We start from the raw sequence: 7,832 nt of genomic DNA on the forward strand, positions 1-7,832 counted from the left end.
GGAATGACTGCTTCTTCCTGTTCCAGGTGTTGATTTTGTCAATGAACTTCTGCCATTCTCTTAGTTTGTTTGGATCAGTTGGTGCATCCTTACGTAGGTGGAGGTTCAGGAAAGTGTCATATGCAGTCTGGTTCTCTGCTTCAGTGCAGGGCCGAGATGGGTGCCACATGTCCAGCTCACTCACACAAGTGTGGAGCACCACAGTCAAGATGATCACGAATGACAGCATTTTCAGGATCTGTGGATGTTAAATGCAAAAATGTCATTATTTCATTATCTGTCATTAATTTGACAGATACTGTTAACATTAAAGTTAAAATGTATGTATTCAAAATACAGCACAACTTTAAACTGGTTATTTTACCATAAAAACAACAGACATACAAGACAATTATGAAAAACATATTACTGTAATGTGAAAAGTCGTCGTGTCCAGTCAGATGTTTGTCAGTGCTTTGACTCAGTTTCAGCTTTATGTAGGTAGGTGTACTGTGGGGAAAATGATGCTAGGAGGTCGTCCAGAAGGAAGTGGCTAACCATCTTTAAGCTTCTTTTCACACTTTAAAATGAAGCATTGTGGCTTTCGCTTGTAAAAGAAGCAGTAAAACATTTAAAAAAAAAAATATTTAACAAATTTGAAATATAAACCCATATAATTACAATCTCACTTTCCCAATAACAGGAAAACAAAGAAGAAACAAATCACACAAAGCATAAAGATGTTGTTTCTTTTCTAAGGTTTATCACCAGTTATGTAAAGTCATACAGCAGAGCTTTAACTGATGCAGCTGCAGACTGAATTGTAGATTAGACTAACATAGAAAATCAGTTTGTGACTGACATTTTTAAAGAACTTTGAAAACTTAGGATAAAACTGAGCAAAATAAGAAATAATGCATAATAAATATGATATAAAATATGAAATAGATGGTGGAAAAAAATATAATTTAGTTGTAAATGTACGTGTGGGGCTGCAAGTTTCTAACCACGTCATGGCTGGCGGCACCTGTGGTCTCTCTTTGAAACTAGTGATTAAGTTCCCCTCGCCTTTTTTTTTTTTCTTTTTTTTTTTAAACAGTATTTATTAATTCTAATTTTACAATGACTTTTTATTGTGATCTTAGACCTTAATAACATTTTGCACAGATGAACAAAGGTTTCAACAATTACATTTTCAGTCTCACATTGCAGTTAGCAGTATCTGTCATTCTCACAACTGAACATAATATTACTTTGACTCAGTGGAGAAATACAAATCATGCTTGAGGTTTGAGGGGCTGAAAACTGTGAGTGTGCACCATCATGTCTTGACACCTGGTTCTAAAAATAAAAAAAGGCTGCGTGGCAAAGTATGTCCATGGGTCAAAGTCATGTTATTAATTATTCCATTATTTGTATTATAACATTGGTCAGTTATAACTAGAGTTTTATATTTATAAAACTCATTGATCACTTCCAATAATTTTAATTTGTGTATAAGGCTGCACACACATTTATATGTCTCAAATATAAATCTCAAGATGACACATTTTAAATTAATGAGTGTATAATAAACAAGATGCTTCAATAAGGACATCAGGAAGTGGGCAATTATTCTGCAGATTAAAAATAATTGCCCACTTCCTGATGTCCTTAATGGCCATTTAAGTCAACCAAGAAGTCAAAAAGCTAACAGCATTAGCTGTTATAAATGTGTACTACATCAGATATGTAATTATCCCCCATGTCTCATATTTGTCCTTTATTTAAATACTGTTGTTGTCATATGTTATAACTTCCAATATATCAGAATGAACACAGTATTTCACTAATGTCAAAATATTGATAGTGAGACCTGAAAGTTCAATGCATCTTATAGCAAAAGGCTAATCATTTCTTTTTGAAGCAATATTGTATCGTGTGTATATTGTAAACCCTTTATATAGGCATTACATATCAAATTAATTGAACTGAGAGAGTTTAGAAAAGATAGAAGGAAAAGTGGTGTCCCACTTCCTGTTGATCTATCTGCTCTGCAAGACCACCAGCTATATAAGTGATCATATCATCTAGCAGAAGTGAAGATCTGTCTGCATCTGTTGGGACTGTACACTTCTCAAAATATGGTAATGTGCTGTTTCTAATTATGCATTGAATAGATCTGTAGGCTGTGTGTCATAAGAGAATTTTTACAAGTTAAATGATCAAAGTTGGCTTGGAAGTTAGTGGACATTTGTCCTTTCTACAATACTTAACTATTACTGATTGATTGAACTTTTTTGCATTTATACAAACATCTTCAGACCTTGCTGTCCTTTGTGATCATCTTGACTCTCACACTCCGCACTTGTCTGAGTGAAGCGGACATGCTGCACCCATCTCAGCCCTGCACCAAAGCAGAAGACAAGAAAAGTTACAACACTTTTCTTAAACGGCATGTACGCAATGACACACCAACCGATCTGAACAAAGAAAACTGGAAGAAGTTCATTAACAAAATCCGCACCTGGAACAGAACGATGCAGTCATTCTTTCCCTTCAGTGAGAAAGACAATGTGGAAGCTGTGTGTTCATCAGGAGGAAAGATGTTTGAGGACAACTTATGCATCAGCAAGAAGCCTTTTTCCTTCATCACTGTTAAGATCGATAGTAAGAACAAAATAATCAAAAGTGTCAAACGTCAAAAACAGCATGTCATTCTTGCCTGTGATAAATTTGGCAACAAATGTCTCCCCGATCATTTTCAGGCAAATAAAAAAAAAAAGTAAACCAAATAACAACAAACCAGACTGCAGTAAACTGAATCACAGTTCTTTTAATGAGGAAGTGTTTCCCTGGCTGTAATGTAACAGACAAATGACCTGCATAAGTTTTAAATATACATGTTTTTTTTCTTGTACTGTGGGTTGATGAAATTGCTGATGTTGAAAAATATAAATAAATGTCATAGATATGAAACAACTTTCTTGCTATTATGTTTCAGCAGCAGGCTTTGTTCAGAACACATCAAATTTGTTTCTTTAATTATTTTACTCTTTTTTTTGACAATTTCATAAATGGACATATTCTATTAAGAAACGCAACTGTATGGTTTTGATGACTTTGAGCTGTTAATTCAAATTATTTGTCTGATATGTATATACTTATATTTTACTTTTATTTTTGTATTTCTACCTCCCGATCACACCTTGTAAGTTTCACAGGAATCCAGTATAAAGTTCTCTGAAGGAGACTGTGCCACCACGTCACTAGTGTCAGGACAGAGAAACAAGCAAATCTTACACATCTACACTGATGCCTCACAAAGATTTAGGGTTTATTTTCAATACATAGATTTTACAATGACAATTAAGTTAGAAAATACAGTCATGCATTTAAAGGGGTCATGATTTTTCACTCTGTTATATTGCAGCCATTTGCTAAAATCATTTAAGTAAATTTTTTTTTCCTTATTAATGTACACACAACACCCCATATTGACAGAAAAACACAGAATTGTTGACATTTTTGCAGATTTATTAAAAAATAAAAACTGAAATATCACATGGTCCTAAGTATTGAACCCTTTGCTCAGTATTTAGTAGAAGCACCCTTTTGATCTAATACAGCCATGAGTCTTTTTGGGAAAGATGCAACAAGTTTTTCACACCTGGATTTGGGGATCCTCTGCCATTCCTCCTTGCAGATCCTCTCCAGTTCTGTCAGGTTGGATGGTAAACGTTGGTGGACAGCCATTTTTAGGTCTCTCCAGAGATGCTCAATTGGGTTTAAGTCAGGGCTCTGGCTGGGCCATTCAAGAACAGTCACGGAGTTGTTGTGAAGCCACTCCTTCGTTATTTTAGCTGTGTGCTTAGGGTCATTGTCTTGTTGGAAGGTAAACCTTTGGCCCAGTCTGAGGTCCTGAGCACTCTGGAGAAGGTTTTCGTCCAGGATATCCCTGTACTTGGCCGCATTCATCTGTCCTTCGATTGCAACCAGTCGTCCTGTCCCTGCAGCTGAAAAATACCCCCACAGCATGATGCTGCCACCACCATGCTTCACTGTTGGGACTGTATTGGACAGGTGATGAGCAGTGCCTGGTTTTCTCCACACATACCGCTTAGAACTAAAGCCAAAAAGTTCTATCTTGGTCTCATCAGACCAGATAATCTTATTTCTCACCATCTTGTGGTCCTTCAGGTGTTTTTTTGTGTCTTGCACTGAGGAGAGGCTTCCGTCGGGCCACTCTGCCATAAAGCCCCAACTGGTGGAGGGCTGCAGTGACGGTTGACTTTCTACAACTTTCTCCCATCTCCCGACTGCATCTCTGGAGCTCATTCACAGTGATCTTTGGGTTCTTCTTTACCTCTCTCACCAAGGCTCTTCTCCCCCGATAGCTCAGTTTGGCCGGACGGCCAGCTCTAAGAAGGGTTCTGGTCATCCCAAACGTCATCCATTTAAGGATTATGGAGGCCACTGTGCTCTATAGGAACCTTAAGTACAGCAGAATTTTTTTGTAACCTTGGCCAGATCTGTGCCTTGCCACAATTCTGTCTGAGCTCTTCAGGCAGTTCCTTTGACCTCATGATTCTCATTTGCTCTGACATGCACTGTGAGCTGTAAGGTCTTATATAGACAGGTGTGTGGCTTTCCTAATCAAGTCCAGTCAGTATAATCAAACACAGCTGGACTCAAATGAAGGTGTAGAACCATCTCAAGGATGATCCGAAGAAATGGACAGCACCTGAGTTAAATATATGAGTGTCACAGCAAAGGGTCTGAATACTTAGGACCATGTGATATTTCAGTTTTTCTTTTTTAATAAATCTGCAAAAATGTCAACAATTCTGTGTTTTTCTGTCAATATGGGGTGCTGTGTGTACATTAATGAGGAAAAAAAATGAACTTAAATAATTTTAGCAAATGGCTGCAATATAACAAAGAGTGAAAAATTTAAGGGGGTCTGAATACTTTCCGTACCCACTGTATAAGAGGACATTGTACCACAAAAACATCCAGTAAGTTTCAGAACTCAAACTTTGTCGTTACTCTAAAAACAAGATGATTTCATCGAGCGCACGCGCCTGGCCGAAGTTAACTTCCAGTCTGTGTTTGTTTATCGGTCTGGTTAGTGGCGCCAGCTACAAACACAGTTAAAGTTAAAGTGATGAGTAATGAAGTTGGGCTCAGATTATTGCGCTGTGGGATGTGTTTCACATACATTTATTTATTTGTGGCGACTCGCCATGATATCAAAACTGACCGATTTTCCAAAAGGCTTCGTTGAATAACCATAAGCACGTAATGCACGTTTAAAAATCAAACATCATATAACATCTTGCATGTTATATGCCTGATAAAGCAGCTTTTGTTAGCTCAGCACTGCTTTGTGTATTGTACAGCCCAACAGCCGTTTCCTGGGAAACCTCTACTTCTCCTCTATAAAGCGCCTCCTGCTGGCAGAGAATGAATTTGCATTTTTAATAAGTTCGTCCAAGTAGTTATCGCTGCATATCAGTCTGTCTGATTTACACAGCGAACATATTTTGCTTGTTATCAAAACACAATTCACTCTGGCAGTTGTTACTGATTCTATTTGGATGTCTACTGGAAGTTAAGTTAGGCCACAAAAACACGCATGCGCAGTAACGCTTGTTTATGTTGTTGCCGTTGAAACTGTCTGTATTAAAAACAGCCTGCCAAAAAATTACAGCTTTTGGAATGTGCTACTCTATGATGTAATAGTGTGGATAAGCACCGCCTCCGCAAAAGAAGATCAATGCCTGCTCTGACATCACTGCCTGTTTAGCCCCACCCACCGATTTCCGCATGTGTTTACGAGAAAGACGAATGCACAGGTCTATGCAGAAACCAAATGAGATATGTAAGTTCCAGACCGTGTCAGTAAGAAATTGGTCCTTTGTTCGCTTAATTTTACCGCAGATTTGTTTACAAAGGCACAATTCAACGCATGATTTTCGGAAAGATTGAAACTGAAAGTTCGACTATATTGGTTCCGACAGTAATATTGCACCACACAAGTGTGAGGAACTGTTTTCATTACGTGGTCACTGTTGCTTTGTCTATTCTTACAGATCGTTTGATATGTATTGAGTTATTTATGCGATTTTGACCTAAATCATGGTAGTGTCCATCTATAAGAAATGTACACTGTCAAACACAACTATTAGTCAATCATAGCAGTGGGCGTTTACGTGCAATCCGTCACGTATATTCAAACAGCGTTTTGATGAGGGGGGTTAAAAAACAGGACAGAAAATAGCTTATTACTTCTAAATTATGTTTGTTTGATGTAAAAAAAATCTTGATAACGTTATAAGTAGACCTCCGAGAAATAAAAAACAAAGGCAGTTCATGAAGTTGAGCTTATATATTACAATGAAAATGAAATTGTATAATACATGTAATTGTAAAATTAAACTGTCTATCAAAGGGCCCAATGGATTCAAGGTCTTCTCAAGACATCCGTGTCTAAAGACAGTAATAGATCAACAGCTCTAAAAGTCTTCCAAAAGGACCATGAGTCATGGCTGTAATATTGGCTCACCATAAAAACTGAGGGAGCTAAAAAGGTTGACGTGTCATAACAAGTCTCAGCATTTTGGTCATAGAATTGAAGATTGAAACTCAAAGAGAGAAATACAGACCAGAAGGGGGGGACAAAACAAAACACGAAAGCGAAAAGATACTGTTCAAAAGAAGAACTTCACAAATATATACACCAACACATAGGTCTGCAGCTCAGCATCTCGGTAAGTATCATCCAATGTCATCTTGCCTATTAACATATCTAGAGTGGCTTGCCTTTAGAAAGAGAACCACGCGCATCCACAGACGCCAGCAGAGCTGGGGTTAAGTCCATATAGCATGCTATTTTTAGATAACTTTGAGAGAGGACCTCAGCTTTGGAACTGCGTTTGCAAAGCGGAATATTTTTGAGGAACATCTGCCTTTTCTCTTTCTTCACAGCAGGTCTTCAGAATGATTGCTTTTTTGCTACTTATGGCTTTTGTCTTGCCTCAAAGTCACTCAGTGGATCCTAACTCTAAGCCTTGTATGCCAGCGAGGTACAATAACGCTCATAATGTTTTCCTCAAGCGCCATATTCCTGAGGAGGTGCCAAAAACGTGGGACAATAACGCTTGGGAAACTTTCCTGAGGAAAATTCAAACGTGTAGCAGACCGACGCAGTCGTTCTTCCGTGCCAGGGAGAAACAGCGAGTGGAAAATGTGTGTTCTAAAGCCGGGGGTAAGACCATGTCCGGTAACCTGTGTATCAGTAAAGAGAAATTCTCCTTTGTAACCGTGAGGGTCGATGTCAGTGAAGGCGCATGTGGGATCAGAAACATCCGCAATGAGACCAAACACATCATTCTCGCTTGTGAACAGATAGGAGATGCCTGTCAACCCGTTCATTTCGAAGGAAACCCTGAAAACAACGCTCCAAGCAATAACCAGCTGGACTGCGGCTCTAAAGGGAACTCGGGGACTAAAACTACCGTGATAAATGTGTTTGCTTTCCTGTTGACTTCGGTAGTGATGGTTTACATTTTGTAAGAGTCAAAGCTATTTGTATTGTTACTTCTAAAAAAAAAAAAGCATGTACTTCTTTGTTGTTTTTACAATTGTTTGTTTTTAACATTTGTTACAATAAAACCATTTTAAAACATAAGGTGTGTTAATATCTGTGCATACAAATAATAGATTGGCATATTGGGAAGCTGTTACCTCAACAACTGAATTATTTGATGGCATATTTGATGGCATAACAATGAATGCACCTACCTTATTCCATATGGACCATGTTTTATTCATGAGCAAAATCAGCTTTAAAAATAAATCCATAGACCTAT

At 37.9% G+C, this 7,832-nt stretch overlaps 1 long non-coding RNA gene across 1 annotated transcript; it reads left to right on the forward strand.

Moving 5' to 3' along the window:
• The first annotated feature begins 6,527 nt into the window (after positions 1 to 6,527).
• LOC306887144 lies at positions 6,528 to 7,832 on the forward strand. Its single transcript, XR_013785666.1, has 2 exons — positions 6,528 to 6,731; positions 6,949 to 7,832. It is a non-coding gene; the product is annotated as an uncharacterized lncRNA (long non-coding RNA).

This window comes from Barbus barbus (assembly GCF_936440315.1).
Source record: "Barbus barbus genome assembly, chromosome: 21".
NCBI lineage: Eukaryota > Metazoa > Chordata > Actinopteri > Cypriniformes > Cyprinidae > Barbus > Barbus barbus.